Genomic DNA, 22,139 nt, shown 5'->3' on the forward strand with positions numbered 1-22,139 from the left:
CGAGTGTACAACCAATGTACACTCAATGGAATACCCATAATGCACTGTGAGGGTTGCGCTTAATGAATTCCCATGTCTCGCCAGCAGATGGCACCCTGCAGCAGAATCATTCATCCATCTATTTTCCAAACTGCTGGTCCAGTGTGAGTATAGCATAATATCATACAGGTATAAATTCCTTTTTTAATTGAATGTTAAATTGTTTAATTAAGGTTTGTTGATAATTTCCATGACAGAGTTCAAGATAAGAAGCAGTGGCCCTTCCGGTGCACCCAGTCTCTGAATTCACTCACTCGTTTTCATTCACTCCCTCAAGTGCACACTTCAGAATCTCACCGGAAGTAGTAGGCCATCCATGGACTTTTCCCCTACTGTTTTTCAAATACTATGAATTGGGACATGCCACTCTGTTGGCGTACTGTTTTTCGCATACTATTTAGTAGAGAAATATTCGATTTCTGACGCAGCTACTATGTCATAATTTAATTGAATCATAATGCCGCAAAACACATTATTGTTCAAAAGTTTGAGGTTGTTTTTTTAAGATTTTTGAAAGAATAGGCTACATTCATTTAATAAAAAAAATACTATTAATAAATAGTATTCCAATTTTAAATAGCTGTTTCCTATTTTAAATAATTGAGTTTTGATATATTAGATTATTTTCATATCTATTTAATACATTTTAAAATGTAATTTATTCCAATGTTTTTCAGAAGCCATTATATTCCAGTCTTCAGTGTAACATGATCCTTCGAATATGCTGATTTGCTGCTCAAGAAATATTATTTATCAATGTTGAAAACTGCTTAATATTTTTTTTTTTTTTCTTTTTGGTTAATATACTCTTGATATTTAAAATCTCTTTTGTAAGAGGGTCCTGGCCAAAACAGGCAGCACACATAGGCCACATTTACACTGCAGATCTTGATGCCCAATTCTGAATTGTTCACTATATATACACACTTTTAAAAGTGACCCATATCTGATATCTGCATTTATACTATACACTTGGTGAAACAACCCAAGGTAGACGTATTGACCCAGAAAAGCTTAGGCCAAAAAAGAACTGAAAACGGCGCAATTATGGACGCAGACGAAAAGATAATACAAGCTTTTGCTTTCTGCACTATCATTGAAGGTTAGCAAAACATTGGTTTCTTGTGGAGGGTGGAGGAAAAAATAGGAGGCCTGGGCATTGAAAAGAGTCATGTGGTCGCGTTTGGTGTCCAACTGAGTCAACATTTTCAATGATGCACAACTTGCATTGACGGGAATATCTGATCTGTCCGCTTACATGGCATACATGGCAAATGCATATATCCGAATCATATCAGATTTATTTCCATGTATGAATGAGGCCTGAAACCCATCTGAGAATATCAGAATCAATTTGTTTTGTTTTTTTCCTGGTTACAAGTTCATGGGACATATCCGATCTGTGCCACATAAGAGAAAAAAAATCTGAATTGGTCACTTGAAGCATTTAATTCAAATACGGCCTAATTCATTTAGCGTGACCAACTCTTTAAGGCATAATTTATCTTGTAACTGATTCCGATCTAACAGAACAGCATAACTAAAGCAAAAAAAAAAAAAAAGTTTGTGGATTCATTTGAAATAGAAAATGTCTGTTTTGTTATGTATTTACTAACCAAATTAATGTGTCTTAATGGATAAAAAAGTCTTATTGATCCCAAACCTTATAAATAAAAAAATTTATTTGTATTCTTTTCATTTCAAACTTTACTTTAAAGTTATTAAAAAACAAGACAACAATCAGCCACAAAGTAACTCAAGCCAATAATATTTGACATTAATGCTGACATTCTAAAAAAACAGAGAAAAATAAATAAATAAATAAAAGAATGATGTTTCCTTATAAAAGCGTGTTGTGTTCATTAGTTTTACTAAGTGCCTACTAATTACATTTACATAAACAGTACAGTATGCTGTGGCCAAAGCTATTAAAATACCTTCATTCTATTATACAAGACATTCAAGAACAGTGCTAAGCAATGCAGCAAGTTCTAATTACTTGAGCATCACTAAATGGTTTGTTTTGTTGTAAAGAAAATGAATACACTAAAAAGAATAAAGTATAAACACATTGATTTTATTTCTAAAAAAACATCTCAATTTGATTTGTCTTGCAGCAAAAAACACAAGTTGATTATCCACATTTGGATTCATTTCTTCCATCTCTCATTCTTTGTATATTTGTGCTGGTATGTAGCTGAGTAAACAAAACCCGAGAAAACTACTTTATTATGCCAACATTTCATTTCAGCCTCCTTCAAACAAAACCAAAATATGCTTGTTCCATAAGTTTATGACAGAAACAATGGATTATCACACTGAGGCTTTCGAATCGGGTCGCCGTGGTGCTGACAAAGATAGTGATCAATAATTGTCTCCTCAAGTACTCTCTCATCAGTCTTTCTCTTGTGGCAAAAACCAGCAGCCCACAAATCTAAGGCATGGCCATTTGTGTTTATCCCACCACGCTACTTAGTGAGAATAATGCAATTGTCTGGTTTATGGGGGCACCCTGGTGGGTGGAAAACCGTGGGGCTATGGCCTGAACATTGTACCATTTGGGCCCTCTCACAGGACCCTCCGAGACTCTCTCAATCTGGAGCTTTATGTGGTGAATTCCTCTGATATGAAGAAACCCCAAAAGAACTGCGGATAATCCAATTTGAGACACTTGACTGGCAGAGCTAATTATGGTGTGAGGGCATTGTCCACACACGGGGACCAGCGGGTCGTGCTGGCATACTGAAGGGAGACAGCTGGGCGAGCTGAATGCGTACAAGCGTGTGTCATGCTAGAGAAACGTGCGAATGCTAATTTTCTCTAACACATACTAATCCACCACAAAAGAGGCTGGTTGCATCCTCTGCATCTTGAAAAGTCTCTCGGTGTCTTTTTGTGTCAAAATATGTTCCCAGCTCATTTAGAAGGATAAGACAGAAGGGAGGAAGAAACAAAAGCGTTTTCATTGTACGTACCAGTCTATCGTAGTCTTGGTCACAACTCGAGTGTTGTTTTTGTGGACACGGCTCGATTTAGCAATCCAGCTAATTGAGTCTCATTGCTACGTTAACCTATTCAGAGTGTGGGCTTGTCTTTCATCAGTGAGTCTTTATTTTTCAAAGACTGTTGGACGAGCACACGCATACATTCTCGACAGCCGTTTGAAGCTGTTGTTTTTTTGTCCTGAAGGGCTCCCCCGCTTGTGGTCCTTCTCTATTGATGTGTGATAACAGGATTCCGACATAATATCACCAAATGTTATTGTGAACGAGAAAGGGGCTTATACTGCCGTCTTTACACAGACCAACAGGATTTGCATGTTTGTGCAAGTCATTGTGGCCATTCACAGTAGGCTAGTTTTTGTGGCGACATACTACAATTTCCATTATGTAGCCATTATGAGTGGATTTGCATGTGTTTTTGTGTTGTGAGTGTGTCTGTGTGAATAGCACTTGCCTAATGTAGCTTTAACTGGATTTCCATGCCACTTGACTGCTTCACTTGAGACATGTGGGCTTTAAAATACACACAAAACACCATAACTACTCAGAACATTTGTTACAGGCATCCTCTTTCTCATGTTCTCAAAAAGATTGGCTTTACAATTGTGGCGTGCTGCACATTTAAGGACCATTCGGTACATAGTGCACAAATAAATACCTACATATATGGAAACTACACATCAACTGCATGATATATGACTATGGTTAGCCATGCATGGCCTAAAGCCAAACTTTTTAAGTAAACATTAAGGCCTATAGGTATTTTGAATGGACATCAATCATAAACATGTCAGAAGTTCATATTCACGTGCCTCTCGTGTTCATAATATTAATCAATATGATGAATAAAGCTCTCAGTACATTAAACAAACAAACAAAAAAAACCTTTCTTTTTATTACAGTGGCAAGTTTTAGAAACTCTGAAACTTCCTCTCATAACCAAGACATTGTACAAGGTGATGAGAGTTGCAATATATATCTAATACTTTTTTTTTTATAAGCTCACAATTGTTCAGCTTATTGTTGGTCAATTGTCGGCCATCTAACGTAATAAAGCCCCAAAACTTACAATAACCTCAACAGACAGTCAATGGTCCTGAGGGATGTTTTTCAGGATAGAGAGAGTCGCCTCACATATTGGTCATCTTTTTCTGTCACATCATATAAAACGTAGCCACCACTGACCAGGTCACTACACACACACACACACACACAGAGAGAGAGAGAGAGAAAGAGTGATCAGTACAATATGTATGCTAGTAGCATCAGACCAAGAGATGACATTTCCCAGTTGGATATCCAATAACCCACGTGACCCTTCAGGTTAGGCCTCTTTGTATGTGCGTGTGCATGTGTGTATAAATTCAGTTCAAATCACATCATACTGGACCTGAGCAGGTTGTTGAGACATGGAATCCCCCATACACTTCCTCCTCATGCATCTCTCTCCCACCGCCCCAGTCCCTGTCTTTCTGCATTTGTCTACCACTCAGAGAACGGAGCATTCACAGAAGAAAACCAGTAAAACATCTATCTATCTATCTATCTATCTATCTATCTATCTATCTATCTATCTATCTATCTATCTATCTATCTATCTATCTATCTATCTATCTATCCATCCATCCATCCATCCATCCATCACATAGGTGTGACTTCTTTTTTTTTAAAGTAAATTATGAAAAAAAACATTTAAATAATAAAAAGTAATTAGCGTGAAATTATGAAATTAAATAGCTATTTAAGCATTTCAAATAAATAAATATTTTATATAATGCTTTGTAACTATATGGAAAGAATGAAGATAAGTTATAAGTGATAAGTAATGTGTTCATTAAACCTGGAACTACTTCAGCCACCCAGTTTCCTGCAGAAAACACCTTGGAATGTCTTTCAACTAATCAGAATTAAGCCATGGCACACAGAATAATGTACAATGCTTCTGGGGAATTCTTAACAAATTCACTGAGCCAGGATATCAAAAGTGACAACAGCATCAGCATGTTACTGCCTGAAGCATTAGGTGAAGAAAGAACTAACAGATATTTATTGGTATATCAAACAAGTAGCCCTTCTTATTATGTTATCCCTTCAGGTAGTGCTCACAACATTTAAACTAAACAGCACATGCAAGAACAATATTCCTTAATAAATAAGAGAAACCTATAATGCATGGATCGAATATATTACCTCATTAAAACAACATATAGAGACATACGAGCATCCAGAGTGCACTGGCATTAGCTGGTCATGTCTTCCATCCCTTGGAGCTAAGTCAACTCTTTAAATAATTGACTTGTGGGAGGCTGAGATTCAAGGAGTTAGGTAATGCATAGGCAAATGAGCGTTGTCTTTTGAAATAATGAGGCATTTGATACAAATACCTGTTGCTACACAAGCCAGATCTTGTTTGTATTGATTCACCATTTAGTGTGGTTGCTTATTTGGAATAAAGGGCCAACTACCACATCAGCTATCCACCAGTTACGTGTGCATCAACCCAATTTAAATGTAAAAATGAGGTTGTTTACTCATTGGGGAAAACTTTTCTTCACCACCACCAAGAACACATTTAGAATAATCAGCATTGTTAGTATTCTTCCTGTTTTGTTTCATTCTGGTTCGTGTTACTGTTTAGTTATAAGAAGCTAGGGTTACCACCTGGTTATTGCTCTGTCGCAGGACATATATGTGAGTTTGCGGGACTATGCGGGACACGTGTGAGAGATATATATTTTCTACTATTATACTATGTAAATATTGATTTACATTAGTTGGAATGCCTATATGCCATCATTTCATGGGATATATGCATATATGTGCACATATATATATATATATATGCATATATTAGGGCTGGGCGATATGGCCAAAAAATCATATCTCTGTATTTTTTTCTACATTTTTCTATTTGGATTTAGAAAAAAAGGGAAAAGAAATCTGTATTTATTTTTTTTTAAAAAGGGGAAAATTACCTTACATTCTAACATTGTAACATTACAATCTGAAAATAAAAACAAAAGCACAGAATAATTAGCTATATTAGGCTATTTTGATTACCCCAAATAGTCACTTTACTGCTATCATAAAAATACACTTATTTGTAGGTTTAAAATTCTACATATGACACATTTATTGTTCAACAACAACCATTTTAGCAAAATGTATATTTTAATCAGAATTATGGAGATTCTATTGCGCTCCGTCTGTTTGGCGGAGATGCGCGCGGCGGCGCTCGTTCACGGAAGTCTATAGTTTATAGGAGATACGCTAGCAGAAGGCTCGTCTACTCCTGACAGCAAAATGGAAATATTTGTATTACTTTCTAACATTTACAGATGGAGAATATACCTGTGAAATGTAAGTTATGCGCTGAGAAAAACATTACATTACAAACGCATTAAACAGCGCAAATATCTGTCAGCACATGTCAGACTCAAAACATATGACGGGGCAAGCCGCTTTAAACTATAGCCTACGTGTTAACTATATCATAATCTTATGAGTAAGACTATTTTTAAAGCCCTTAATATTAAGCATGTCTCATGTTTAGGACAAATTGTATTATGTATTTTCCCCGCAGCAGCTCACTCTGCGACATCCACCGCTATGTTTCAAATGCACTCGTATAAAACTACTGTATATCGATATAAACTGTATTGCCTCATTCCGTATCGTATACAAAAAATATATCGATATATCGTACAAACTCGATATACCGCCCAGCTCTAGCATATATGCAAACATTAAATGCCTTTTACCGGATTCGGTGCATCTTGAACTTGTATTTTTTGTTGGATCTGGCATGTTTGATCAGGATGTTCTTATCCAGTATGTGTATATATGAAGTCCTGGCTGTTGTAGCTATTTTTAATAACTTTTGACGATGTCTTCACTGATTCCTTTGCTCAGTCCAGTCGTCATCAGCGAAACATTTCCTCTCTACCACTGCATTGTTTTCCCTGCTCTAGCTAGAACGTGACGGCTGCGCAAATGGATTTGTAAATGCCAGTTGCATTTTATTACCTTATTTCTAATTGTGGTATTGCAATTTCAGAGAAGACAAAAATAATACAGGCATAATTGAAATGCACGACACTGCTTATGCTTATGTCTTGTGGGATGTGGGACAAAGCTCTTAATTTCGGCATTGTCCAGCAAAATGCGGGACGGGTGGCGAGTTATCTTCGGAACCTGTCGCATTGCAAGTCAAACGATTCTGGTTTAATTGTGTTGCCAGTCATGCGCTATTGCCGTGTTTGTGAATATTTACATTTAAATTTAAATGCATTTTCGCAATTGATTTTTTTCTTGCATAAATGACAAAGAAAACACTGCACAAATCACATAAATGTCAATAAGCAGTCCAGCTAAGAATGTACCACATATTCTATACTACACATTAAAATACATTAAATACATCTGAAAGTATTGATTTTTTCCCCCAGCACTTACAAACAAGTAGGCTACCACTGTATTAGCAGACATTTTTCTTGCTGTAACATCAGAAGTACCTTACAGTTTCGGTTAACCTTTGACTTCCATTGTATTTTTTGTCCGTACAGTGTAGGTCATTGCGAACCGAAACAGTTTGGTTATACAGTACCAACACAGAAAGTAAGTCATATAAGTTTGGAACGACATGAGGGTGAGTAAATGATGACAGAATTTTCATTTTTGGGTGGACAATCCCTTTAAAAGGAACAGTGCATACTGATGTGGTTAATAAGTTTCTTTTGTGAGTGTGTAAGAGAGCAAGACCTGCTGAAGCTAAAGACCCTGCTGGTATTTATATTGATAGTGACAGTGTCTGTGACTACAGGCTGTAAGTGACACACAGTCACTCCAAAGCACTGACAACTGCAAAAGGAAGTGGGAATATTGTAATAATGAGCGTGATAGCAGAGGGCTCCTTGTGTTCTCACACCTTCACACGTCACACACCCACTCAACTAGTCCAGCTCTTTCTCTTCCTTGTTTATATCTTTTTTGTTTCTTCTCCAATGAAGAAAAAAAAAAAAAAAAAATGGCCAAGCCAAAAATGGCAAAATATTTAATGGTCTTGAGACATTTTAATCACAAATCACTGGTCAGGAAATGCACAAATAGCTGCTGTAGATAAACTTAGCACAGAATAGCCTTCCCCAACTTGCAGACAGCTTTTTACATGAAGAAGAGTCAGTGCTGGACTTTGTTATTGGCTTCAAACAGTTCATGAGTATAGTTGAAAAATGTCTTCCAATTCGTTTGAGTTTAATGTGAGACCAAATATTCACTATAGGGTTCCAATCTGGACTCTGACCAGGCCAAAACATGAGCCTGATGGACTTGTGCTCAAGAAACTTCTTGGTTGTCTTTGCAATTTGGGCAGGAGCATTGTCTTGCTGAAAAATAGCATCTGATCATTCCTCTTTAGATAACTTTTCAATTGTGGCAAGCCATCCTGTACTCAAAACAGTAAATGACTTTTTACATTGAAGTAGCTCACCAACACCAGCAGCTAAATGGCTCCCCACACAATGACACTTCTTCCTCCAGGCTTTACTGTGGTAGAGATGCATTTATTATTATATTTCTCAGCAGATTTTCGAAGACACTGCTCTGGAGCATCACCATGCAACTAGTGTTTCATTGTGATTCATCACTCCACACACAAATTCCCATAGTATGCCAAAAGCTTTTTAAGTAGTGCATTGGCTTAAATTTAGCACATTTCCTGACCATTTGGTGGTTGGTGGTTTGTTGTTGTTGCCCAGGATACACACACACACACACACACACACACACACATTATATATATATATATATATATATATATAGCGTTGTACAGCATTGTACAGTTGATCAGAGTGGCAAGGAAGAGAGCCAGTAAAAGATGATGTTAAGGATGGTGCGGTGGTGGGTCATGGGAATTTGTCAGTGAATAAAACATGCTATGTCTCGCTGTCCTGAACTGACTTCTGCTCTAGTTTCAGCTAACCTTTCGCAAGAGTTGTGGGCACCTGCATTTATTCATAAAACCCTTACAGGGAGCCTCATGTAAATCATCTCATCCTTACGATAATTAGGTTAACAGGTCCCCCTTGATATCTGTGCATTAAAATGATTACAAACAAAGCGCACATATAATAGCCTCAGTTTTATGTACAAACAGCTATTACCAGAGTGTATAAAGCCACACATTTATAATAATGATTTACCGCTCAAAAACTATACATAGCTACTTACATTCACATACACTTTTCTATGAATAAATTACATTAATGCATATCTTGAATATGCATAAGCGCACTAAATTCCTTCATATATTGAAGTGATTTAGTTATGAGTGTGCATGCTAAAAATAAAATAAAATGGCAGGAATTTAATTCAAATTTAAGTGCACACTGGTAAAAAGGGATATGGTTTCTATCCCTCATGAGACTGTCAGATATTATCATGCTCCACAAGTACAGGGTCTATTCCTCTCACTCCTCTAATATGGAAATGAGTTGCACAGGCCAGTCAAAGCCATGCTTTTCAAACTACACTCACCGGCACATGCTTTTGAAGGTTACTGATAGAAAGTTGGGTAGTGAGACACAGAGCCTACCATGAAAATGTGTGTGTATTTTAATGAAAAACCATTGGTGTGTGAGCGTGCTAGCATTAAAACCTTAAAACAGCAAAGTGGCGGGTCAAGCTTTGTCTGGACATCCTCCTAATGCCCATAACAGTAATAACCTCGATGTGAATTATAAAAATAAGAACAGACGTAAAGCTTTTGGCTCTCTTCAAAGATTAATCCTTCAAATAATTCCAATTTAATCTGATGGAAATGAGAAATTGAGTGCAAGACAGTCAAAACGTGTGTGAGAGAGTGAGTGAGAAAAGAGAGAGGGAGAATAATCTGGTTATTATTTTCGAAAAGACAGGAATATAAAATGCCACCTCGGTTACAGCAATTCCAAGTGCATTAAATTATTGCTGCATATGCAGTGAATTCTTATCTATTTATAACCCTTGGGCCATCATTGAAAAGCATTGTTCATTCATACACTAAAAATATCATTACAGCTATCTAACAAAACGTCTGTCCTTACGTCCACGGAGGAACATTTAAAGTACTCATATCTTTCGGAGCAAATGCATTTCATTACATGACAAGCTGATCTGATACTATTAACATCTTTATATCACCTGGCTGTTTGTCAGATTTTGGATGTGTGTGTGTGCATGAGTGCTTACAGAAAGAGAGAATTGTGTTGGTTGTACCACTAAGAGCACTACTGCCAGCTCAACTTAGCGTCATGGCTCCACCAGACAAGCAAGCCAAAATAATAAACATGCAGACAAACACAGAGCTGGTGTAAGTGACAAGAGCAATGTAGCACCATCAAGACATGAAAGCCGCCCTTTCCTGCTCTGGGGTTTCTCCATTTCCAATGGCAGCCTCTGAATCACAAATAGCCCCTAAATTATTTACCTTTCTTCTTAAGTACTGCTAAATATTTACTTGTCGATTAATTTGTAAACACATTCTCACAATCACAGCTCCTTCATAATGAAGGGAGACAGAATGAAATGTGTAACTCATGATTTTGACTGTGTGACGTTATCAATTTCTTATCAAGAGGGACGATTTCAATGCCTGTACTGACAAGGAAAATTAGCATGTTTCCTAAATCTCTGCAAACATATCATGGTATTTTTATGCTTTAGTAAATAACTAACTAACTAACTAAATAATACAGCACCTAACAGCAAACGTGAAAATTGGGACCCAATTTTCAGAGGAAAAACATGCACTTATGCTAAATTTTAATATGAAATGTAAATATTTCATATTAACATTCAGCATAAATGCATACATAATCATTATCATTAAATATGAACTCAGGTATATTTAATATTGCAAATACAAATGTAAATTAATTTCAGCCACAATGAATCTCTAAAACGACACTATATCAAAAAAAATCGAGTTATTCTACTTTGAAATGAGTGTTCCGTGTCAGAATGTCTGTTTTTGTTTTGGTCAGGGTGATCCTGCCCACTGCCAGTTTAGTATTTAGACACCCCTGGGTTGCCAGTCGGCAGAAAACGCAACTTATTGCAGCCATGGACACAAGCAAACAAACTGGGTCAGAGATCGCAGATTCTACCCAACCTAAAAAGCCTTAGCATCCATCTGTCCAGTATGTCCAGAGACATATTAAATGTGGATAAACCAACTCATTAACTTACAGTGTAAAATGCTTGTTGCCTTCCATTGTCGAATGTTCTCATTCCTGTTGCGTGTCCTCAATCTGGCAACCTGCGTGAGCTTCAAGTCTGAGGAGAGGGGAAACAACTCTCTCCAATATTTTGAATTTGGACAGCAGTACCCATTTCAACCGCTATCTCTCAAAATTACATACTGTACCTTTAAAGTCCACATGAAATCAAAATTGAAGGTTTTTGGCTTTTAGTATGAATACTACAAGCTAGTGTGCTCCAAATCAATGACAAAATTCATATTTAGAAGATATAAGCATTCAAATCTTACAGCCTCTCACTTCCACCAATATGGATGAATGATTTTGATGACATCACTCTGTTTCAACTTCTCATCAGATTTTCTGTCCAATCAAATGCTCTCCCCCTAAATGCATCCCACCCCCTACATTATAAATAGATGCTGAAGCTGCAGCTAAAATCGGTCACTTGTTCACACATTTACTATTTTCTACATGGTGAATGGCACATAATGCACTATATAGACCTTATGCAGCCCCGCCCTTTTCAGCGCTACGATCATTGTCCTTTTTCTTCCGGTTTGTATTTCCACAGCGATCTTTCGTATTTATGAATGAACTGCTCGTTTTAAAATCTTCCCAGTCTGACATTTGTTAAGACATCTGCTTTAAACATTACAATGCTCACGATAACTTTAACTCTACAACAAGTAAATAAATCCACTTCACCAGCTAATTATTCTTTGACAGCGATGCCATAGAAATGTACAGAGCTACCGCAAAAACAGAAGTTTTTAGACAATATTATAAAGAAGGCGGCACGCTTGTTTCTCTGGCGCATAAGGTATATAGGGAATAGGGAACAATTCAAAGTATAAATATGCTTCCAATTGTGGCAAATGAAGTCTGGTTTCACGATAGTGTCATGTGAACCGCCACAGCGCGGACACATTCTGCTAGGTCTAGAGACAAGATAACACAGAGCGGATTATATGCACAAGTCAGTGCATACCAGAAAACGTATCAGACCCTTCTGCACATAATGCTGTATTTTAAACCGAAATGGAGGAGATTAGGAGGAGATACGGTCAGAGATTAGGAGGAAACTGCAGCTTTACCAAGCTCAACGGCTTTGGCCGAGCTGTGATATAAGCGAAACGCTATCGGCCATTTTAAAGAAGGGGAGGAGCTTATATATATATATAAATATATATATATATATATATATATATATATATTTATTTATATATAAGCTCCTATAAAATATATATCAGATTGACAGAGCTGCTTAACTGGACTAAATTGTCAGTCTTCCACTGATATCAAAGACATTGTGTGTGTGTGTGTGTGTGTGTGTGTGTTTTCACATACTCTGTTTGTAAGGTGAATGCATGACAGTCCCTCCTGTGTGTGTGTGTGTGTGTGTATTTGTGACTTTAGATCAATACACACTGGAGAGTAAAGGGTCTGAAAAGTTCCACGATGCACCTTCAGTAATCTCCATTAGCTACTCAAACCCACTTTGCATTGATTCCCCCACACCCCCAACCATCACCGGAGATCGATAACACACACACAAATGCACACACATTCGCAAACGGCCAACAAAAATAAAACCAAAACTCTTCCCTAGACTCTAAAAGTGATTCCTTCATTTGAAAGCCACATTAAAGCACTTGGTTTTCCTAAAAGGAAACTAAGGTCGATATAGAGACAAATGCCCCGTCTAAATTCTGAGAATGGTCAAAATACGTATGTACTGAGTTCAAAGAAAAATGCACTTCTTAACTCTTGAATTCTTCAAGCGCCTTTTCTAGGTATGCTGGAGTGTAGTATAAATACATTCCCTGCTTCCGCCATGTTGGCACTGTACTAGTGTAGTGGTTGGCACTACAGCATACATACTAATATTAACCAGGTGTTCTTAAAAAGTAAAATTTAACAATTAACTGCATTTGGTGCCCTTAGCACTTAAACTTAAAAAGAATTGTTTGTCGTATAGTTCTCCACCAATTTTTAATTTCAATCTTGATATCTGACGGCTCCTCAGCTTCTGTGGTCTCATGATATATCAAAGTTTCCACCAGTTGCACACTTCAGAATCTCAGTGTATGCAGGAAATCATTTGGGTTATATTTGCCTACATTTTCTGCCATCCTACTCATTTGACATATTACTTTTTGCATAATGTGTGGCAGGAAAGTATGCATAGTCTTATTTACAACTGTAACATTTGATCAATGACCCTGAGTGAACACACTGTGCACACAGACAGCCAGAAATCATCTTTTCTGTGTATTATTACAGACATAAAACTCCCTGAACATCAGCAGTTTTTACAGAGCGTTCTTTATGCTCTGAAAGGTCACTGTGCATTGCGTTTGTATGTTTCCTGGCAGCAATCAGTTTAGACTGATTTCAGAGAGATCAGGCATGTGGAAAGTAATTAGGTACTTTTCATACAGCAGTGCAGACTGAACATTAGAAACACAAAGTCATACAGCTTATGGTCTGCTAGATGAGTGTACAGAAAATGCACAGACTAACAAGACACATCAAAATAAATAACAAAAAACAAACAGAACCTAACACACATGCAACAAATATATAAACAAATACAGTAGTGGCCAAAAGTGATGTTCGGCCTATAGGAAAATTGACATCTTCACCCTTTTTTTAAATATTATTAAAAGACTGAAAATATATCTTCTATATAAATTAAAGGTGTCCTGATAATTCAGTATTTAAAGATGATATTTAAAGATTTAATTGCTTAATTTATTGGAAAAAAATGTTGGTAAGCCTGCAACACACTGTCCAATGTCATAATAAAAGATCAATATGATTTATTGGTGAATTATGATCACGTGCATGTACATGTCAGTTAATCACGTGACCTTACATGAATCATCATGGTGATCAATAACAACTTATCTCCTTGATTGACAGTTCTCAATTATCTAGCACTGCAATGATGAATGAAGAACATATGGCATTATTACCAATACCATCATCTCACACAGAATTTCATTTCAGACAATAAAATAGAATCTTCTGATCTTAAAGGTGTCTGATTTCAAGGGGATTCATTTTACCAGCTGCTCTTGATGCAGTGTGATTGAATGGCATTTTACAAGATAACTGCAAATGTTAGAGGACTTAAAATGTTAGAGAGGGCTTTTCTAACTTATCATCGTCCCTGAAAATCTCTGAAAATATCCCAAACGCCTTAGATCTAACAACACACACACACACACACACACACACACACACACACACAGCTTTTCACATCAGTCACAGATAAGCTCTTTGTTACAGAAGATGAAATATGAAATTCTCTGTACAGATAGATCCACATGTGGAAAAATAGTCAAAGGGCAAATGTATCTTTATTTGTAGCAGGTTAATTGCACCAAGAAAATAGTGCTGTTTTTTCTGATTAAAGCACAATAGATAAATGAGACTAATTTACATAGAAAGAAGGCATGTTTGTCCTGAAAAGAATAGCAAGTTATTATTTAAATAGTTGCACTCTATAGTGGCATTCAATTTGTTAACAGTTTTAATCCATCATGAACTAACAATTAAAAAAAGAATGTTATGCATTTATAAATTAAGGTTCATGTTAATCTATAAATATACTATTGTTCATTGTTAATTCATAATATATATATTTTAAATATATACTGTTAACTTGAAATGTTAATATACTGTATGTATATACAGGCATAACATTATGACCACCTTCCTAATATTGTGTTGGTCCCCCTTTTGCTGCAAAAACAGCCCTGACCCGTCGAGACATGGACTCCACTAGACCCCTGAAGGTGTGCTCTAGTATCTGGCACCAAGATGTTATCAGCAGATCCTTTAAGTCCTGTAAGTTGCGAGGTGGGGCCTCCATGGATCGGACTTGTTTGTTCAGCACATCCCACAGATGCTCGATTGGATTGAGATCTGGGGAATTTGGAGACCATGTCAACACCTCAAACTCATTGTTGTCCTCCTCAAACCATTCCTGAACCATTTTTGCTTTGTGGCAGGGCGCATTATCCTGCTGAAAGAGGCCACAGCCACCAGCCACCGTTTCCATGAAAGGGTGTACATGGTCTGCAACAATGCTTAGGTAGGCAGTACGTGTCAAAGTAACATCCACATGGATGGCAGGACCCAAGGTTTCCCTGCACAACATTGCCCAAAGCATCACACTGCCTCCGCCGGCTTGCCTTCCTCCCATAGTGCATACTGGTGCCATGTGTTCCCCAGGTAAGCAATGCACACACACCCGGCCATCCATGTGATGTAAAAGAAAACGTGATTCATCAGACCAGGCCACCTTCCTCCATTGCTCCGTGGTCCAGTTCTAATGCTCACATGCCCACTGTTGGCGCTTTCAGCTGTGGACAGGGGTCAGCATGGACACCCTGACTGGTCTGTGCTATGCAGCCGCTATATGCAACAAACTGTGATGCACTGTGTATTCTGACACCTTTCTATCAGAACCAGCATTAACTTCTTGAGCAATTTGAGCTACAGGAGCTCGTCTGTTGGATCAGACCACACGGGCCAGCCTTCGCTCCCCACGTGCATCAATGGCCCTTCACAACAATTCCTTCCTTGGACCACTTTTGATAGATCCTGACCACTGCAGACCAGGAACACCCCACAGGAGCTGCAGTTTTGGAGATTCTCTGTCCTAGTCATCTAGCCATCACAATTCGGCCCTTGTCAAACTCACTCAAATCCTTACGCTTGCCCATTTTTCCTGCTTCTAACACATCAACTTTGAGGACAGAATGTCCACTTGCTGCCTAATATATCCCACCCACTAACAGGTGCTGTGATGAAGAGATAATCAGTGTTATTCACTTCACCTGTCAGTGATCATAATGTTATGCCTGATCGGTGTATATATTGACAACATAATATAATAATAAAATATAACAAAACAGAGTTTATATTGTTGTGTGTATATACACATTTTTGATAGGTCCTTAACTCAATCTTATTGTAATCACATCGTTCTCTATTGCAGAGCTTTCAAATACTTAGTCAGCGTCTGCATTGCATTTTGCAGCGTGCTTTCAGAAACCCCCCACCTTCCCTAGCTCCACAAGTACAGATCCGCTGCTGGTAATTCATGTACAGCAGCAGTATGTCTTACTTGCTCACAGCAGCGTGTTGCATATATGCATTGTCAGTAGCAGCAGCAGCAATAACAGCAGCAGCGTAGCAGATCTATTCCACCAAAACCAAAAATATTAACATTGTCGTATCCATTACCATGCCAAACACTCCGAGACTTCTCATGACAGATATATATATATATATATATATATATATATATATATATATATATATAGGCTATATAAGATACACTGATGCCGTGACCTGTTTTCTTTCACTGGACATTATATATATATATATATATATATATATATATATATATATATATATATATATATATATATATATATGTATGTTTCTTTAAATAATGACTTTTCAGAAATGCAATGGTCAAATTGCTATCTCTTTACACAAACAAACGCTGTTCTCGGTCACCACAGGCAACATATCAGCATCAGTGAACACTAGCAAGTCTGCCAGGGCATTTCTGTAATATTTCCCAGTTAGTGATACAGGCCATTTATCACCGTCATGCTCTAGTCTTGCTTCGCGCAAGCAGTCGCTGAGATAAGGCCGTGGACTTAAGGAAGCTACAGACTCATTTTATTTTTAGTCAGATGCTGGCTCAGCTATACTCCCTCACAATGGCAAATGTTTGCACTATAAAAACATTATTACACTATATTAACATTATTAACTGTTATTTAAGCACCATGTAATGAAAAGGTCCATGACAAGTAGGTTATTCCTCTCCTGCGGATGTTTACAACAAAAAAAAAAGGTAGTGCAGAGTATGTGACATGCAAATGTATGTGAGGACACCCCATGCAAGGCAATATTTCTTCCCCTCTCAGTGCTCACGGGTCTGTGTGTTTAGAAATGAATAAGCCCTGCATAATGTTGTCTTCCTGAGAGCGCTTGTAGTGTGTTTATCCGTTTTGATGAATCATTTGGCACAGCTAGAGCAGCGAAAAGAGGCCATAGCTCCTGTTTTTCCGCTAAGTTTGATGCTCAGCACGTTGGTTTAGGGCTGCACTAGTAGCTGCCGGCCTCAGGATCGAATACGCATATGTTAAAATTATGAGTCATCTAGCTAACAGCGACTCTTGCGATGCTTAGAGGAAGTTCCAACATGTTACTCAGTGATTTAACAAACCACCTGCCCTCGTTTCTTACTTTTTTATCAAGGATAAACTTCAGCAATCCATTCAAAATAAATCTGCTAATTACATGTAGCTCAATGAGGAGCCAAAGATACGACTGTTTATTTCTCCCAAACGTGTGGTCGTAAAGTTCTGACGCTTGGTTTATAAGTCATTAAACTTAATGATTGGCATAATGAGGTTGGGATGCTGCCAGAGGGGGGGCCAGGACATCAGGTGGAATTACCATCAGAAGTTCTCCAACGCACAGTCACACATCCCACACTCTCTTTCTCTCTCTCTCTCTCTTTCTCTCACACACACACACACGAGTAGGCAGCCATCGATAGCTGGAGTCGGTCTCGTCAGGATGATAGCGAGGGCTATCATTACTCGTCAACAAACAAACGTAAAGGGAGCGGAGCGACATACAAGAGTGAGGTAGAGAGAGAGGTAAAGAAAGCGAGACGATTCGAGTGGACAGCGAGCTCGCAAAGCACTGTCAGCTTTGAGGAGACATGACAGATCGCCAGATATCAAAGACACGTGTAGATGTGAACATCTCATTACCGGATCCATCTCCTCCCGTGTCTTTCTGCTCAACAGCTATTTATACCGACTTCTTGTCGCTGTCACCAGTTTTGTTTGTTCCTATTGTCTATTACTGCCTTTACTGCTAATTTTGTCTCAGCTTGATTATTTTTCTATGGCACCTTTTGATGTGTTTCACAATAAATGAAATGTGTCTCAAACACACCTCACTGAGTTTGGAAAAGAGGGCTGGATGTGCTTATTGTCATTTTTGAGGTTCGTTTCATCGGCGTGAAATATGCGACAAATAGACGGTGCTATGTTTGTGGTGACTTTTGAGGAGCATCTTATCGAGTGCAGATTACAATTTGTGAAAAACAGTTTTCGGTTTGTAAGCATCACTATTATTCTTCCACCCATGTAAAATTTGAAAATTGTGTCATCGTTTAGTTAACCAGAAGATATTTTGCAGAATGGTTAGAATTTCCATACATTTAAATTCAATGGGGTCCAAAACAGTATTGAAATAATTTATAATATAACAAAATAATTATGTTTTCCACAGAAGAAAGTAAGTAACACAGGTTTGGAAAGACATGAGGGTGAGTATTTTCATGCCTAAACTACTCCTTTAAGCATGTCCTATTCCTTTAAGGTGTCCTATTAGTTTTTGATCAGATTTTTTTTTTTTTTTAAACAGGCAGACAATAGACAATAAAAAAAGAGCTAAAAAATCTAAATAAGTTGGTGTATAAGACTAAATAAGTTGGTCTTCCTCTGAAAAGACCTTCCTTTTGCAACTTTCCTTATAGCCTATATATATACATATATAAAGTACACATTATATTGATCAAAAGTGAAAGAAAATGTGCATGTTACAGTACACAATATCACAGTTTCCATGAAAATATTAAGAAGCACAACTGTTTTCAAATTGATAATAATAATAAAATGTTTTTTTAAAACACCAAATTAGCATGTTAGAATAATTTCTGAAGGATCATGTGACACTGAAGACTGGAGTAATGATGCTGAAAATTCTTCGTTATCATCACTGGAATAAATTATATTTTAAAATAAATTAAAGCAGACTGTCAGAAACATTAAAAAGTCATAACAACCCCAAACTTTTGAACGTATGCATTATTTTCTTATATTATTATAATATTTTTTTCTCTCTCAGATATGACAAATTACAGAAATCTGCAAATGGAATTTCATGTTGACTCTAATGGAATGTCATCTGAATCCCTGGAAGGTCCAAGCCATATCTAGAAACAAGAATATCCTATAGAGACAAAGAAAATCATGACCATCTTGGCACAGGCCCCCCCTGTGGTACAATCTAGTTCTATCCTATTATTATTCAAACTTGGAGGTTAATAGCATGTATAATAATTAACAAAATAAACAAACATACAAAAGAACAAATATATAAATAGCTAATGTAAAATCAACGTAAACATGTGACAAATAAAACCCATGCATTCACACACACAGGTTGTTAGTATATAACCTCTGTCCTGTGATTAATGATGTAATTAGCAATATCCCATGCAGCGCAGTCACCAGGCTTCTCAGAAAGGACCAAATGCCACATGAACACACAAACATTAAGCATGTGCTGTGTAACCTCACATGTAAATACACAGAAAACATACAGTCATTTTGCAGGACTAATTGTGTCTTTTCTTCATTTTTGTTCCTTGGGAAATGAAATAGCCTAATGAGGCAGAATTGCTTCATTTCTTGGCTGGTTCGCGCTCATAAGGCTGTTTTCATGCTGGTATGAGTCCACATCAAATGTGTAGGTTTGGTTTTAACATTGGTAATGACATTTAAAATGAATCAAAGATGCACCATGTCTCCGCCTCTACATCAAAACTGCCATTTACAGTTGATCAGCTGTTCTTGTTTACACTTAGTATTTATAAGTTTTTTTTTCCCATTACCCTTTTTGCATACTTTTTGTTTAAACAATACAGTGGAGGAAAAAAAAAAAAATCTGTTGTCATTTATTTATTTATTTATTTTTGTCTATACAATAAAAGTGGGGACTAATGTTGTTCAGACCTCAATGTTTCCCAATGAAATAGAGGTTTTGAACAATATGAAGGTGAGTAAATTAATTTTCTGAGAATTGTTTTATAGAATTGAATGCACTTAGATTATTTTTAATCTAAGAGCAGCATAGATTAAAAATATAGACCTATTGGTGGTTACAATACATGCATTCATCTTCATGAGTCACTGAATCATTCATTCAGCCCATTCATTAAAAAAAAAAAAAAAATCCTAATTCATTCAGAAAATAGACAGTACCTGATGTGCGTTGCTCAGAAACACATTAAGATGTGGTCACATTTACTGATGTTCAATGAATTTTTGCAGCTGAAATCCAGTCCTTTCAATGGGAATCTAGGTGATTGCAAACTCTGCATGTGGTTGACATATTTCCCCTTGTAGATTTCACAAAAAGATCAAGTTGGTCACGTGGATTCATCGAGCTGACCAACAGAAAGCTGCTTGGTTTAAAAGTGACTCCTGTGAGCTGTGCTTCATACATTGATACACCATTGACAATAGACAGGCTAATGTGACCGCATCTTAACTGTTTTTTTTTTTGTTGTTGTTGTTTTTCCTGGACCTATTTTCATTGGCAAAGCAAAAATACACAAAACAAATGTCAATACTGCTTCTAAGATGCGAGATGCTCAATATTAACTTTTTTTCCAAAAGTTATACAAAAGCAATATTACATTTACAATTGAGCTGTTGTTTTCCGAATATAAATACATACAGCACACTTGCTTGTGAGATATTGTTTATTATAGATAATTATAGTATCACAACTTTGGTAGTGTAAGAGAATGATAGAAGATAGGATATTGTAGGATATTGAATAAAGTGGTTATTTTTGTTTTTGAGCACAAAAAGTATTCCCGTCGCTTCATAAAATTAATGTTGAACCACTGCAGTCACATGGACTATTTTAATGATGCCTTTAGTATCTTTCTGGACCTTGAAAATGGTGGTTAAATTGCTGTCTATGGAGGAGTCAGATACCTCTAGGATTTTATCAAAAACATTTTCATTTGTGTTCTAACGGGTCTTACGGGTGTGGAACGACATAAGGGTGAGTAATTAATGACAGAATTTTCATTTTTGGGTGAACTAACCTTTTAAGTAAAAGTGAATTTGCGAATGCAAGACTACAGCAACGAGCTTTCGAATATTTTAACAGGACTTGCACTAGCCATTTTACAATTGTTAAACTTTGACTCAGACTCAGTACTGACTGAGCGGCAAACTAAACTTAGCTAAAAGTACAGGCAGAAGATACAGTGAGAGATGGCTTAAAAAAAAAAAAAAAAAAAAAAAAAAAACGGAGAAGTCAGACTGTGTCTGCAAAAACCCGCCATGACAAGACAGGCCTAGTGAAACGCTCCAATAGCTTTTCCCATTACCCCCTCACAACACACTTACCCTGCTCTGGCTCTCATACACACATACACACAGTTCGCTTTCTGTGTAGAAAACTTTGCCATCTGCAATTTGTCCATGCAGTGTGTGTCTGAGTGGGTACACTGTGTGACAGAGTGGTTTGTGACATGAGGGTGAATGCTTTTGACACTCATTCTAACCCCAAACTACTGCTATTCTCCTCACCGATGTTTACAGCAACATGGCTTTATAAAGCTTATTTACCCATCAGCCACAATTCAGAGAGAGTCAGACAGGAGCAATCACCAAGTCTATGTGTGTTTTACATGTTTACTTTGTGCATGTATGCTTGTGTCTCATTTTTAGTTGATTTTTAAATGATGTTGTAGCTGTTTGTGAAATGTGTGAAAGCAGACTGGCATTGATTGTTTCTCTCACACCTTGTATTTCCCCTGAATGAAGTGAGTTGACACTGTGAACCCACTCAAATGAAACAGCCATCATTCCTGATGGCTGAGAACGGTGAGCTAAGAGTGTGTGTAAATATCTGTGTGTGTGTCTGTGTGGGTGTGCTACAGCAGAACCACAGCGGACGAGAAGCTGTCATTCTGAAACAACTACGGCAAAAGTCACCTGAA

The 22,139-nt window shown here is 37.2% G+C and overlaps 1 long non-coding RNA gene across 1 annotated transcript in view; it reads right to left on the bottom strand.

The window, feature by feature from the left end:
* Positions 1-1,207: 1,207 nt before the first annotated feature.
* The window catches only part of LOC127494791 (uncharacterized), a 131,657-nt gene continuing 110,725 nt past the window's right edge, over positions 1,208-22,139 (bottom strand). Inside the window, exon 3 of the long non-coding RNA XR_007924973.1 lies at positions 1,208-4,233. This is a non-coding gene — a long non-coding RNA (uncharacterized LOC127494791). The remainder of the gene's footprint in view (positions 4,234-22,139) is intronic.

The sequence above is a fragment of the Ctenopharyngodon idella genome, chromosome 14, assembly GCF_019924925.1.
Source record: "Ctenopharyngodon idella isolate HZGC_01 chromosome 14, HZGC01, whole genome shotgun sequence".
NCBI classification, from domain to species: domain Eukaryota; kingdom Metazoa; phylum Chordata; class Actinopteri; order Cypriniformes; family Xenocyprididae; genus Ctenopharyngodon; species Ctenopharyngodon idella.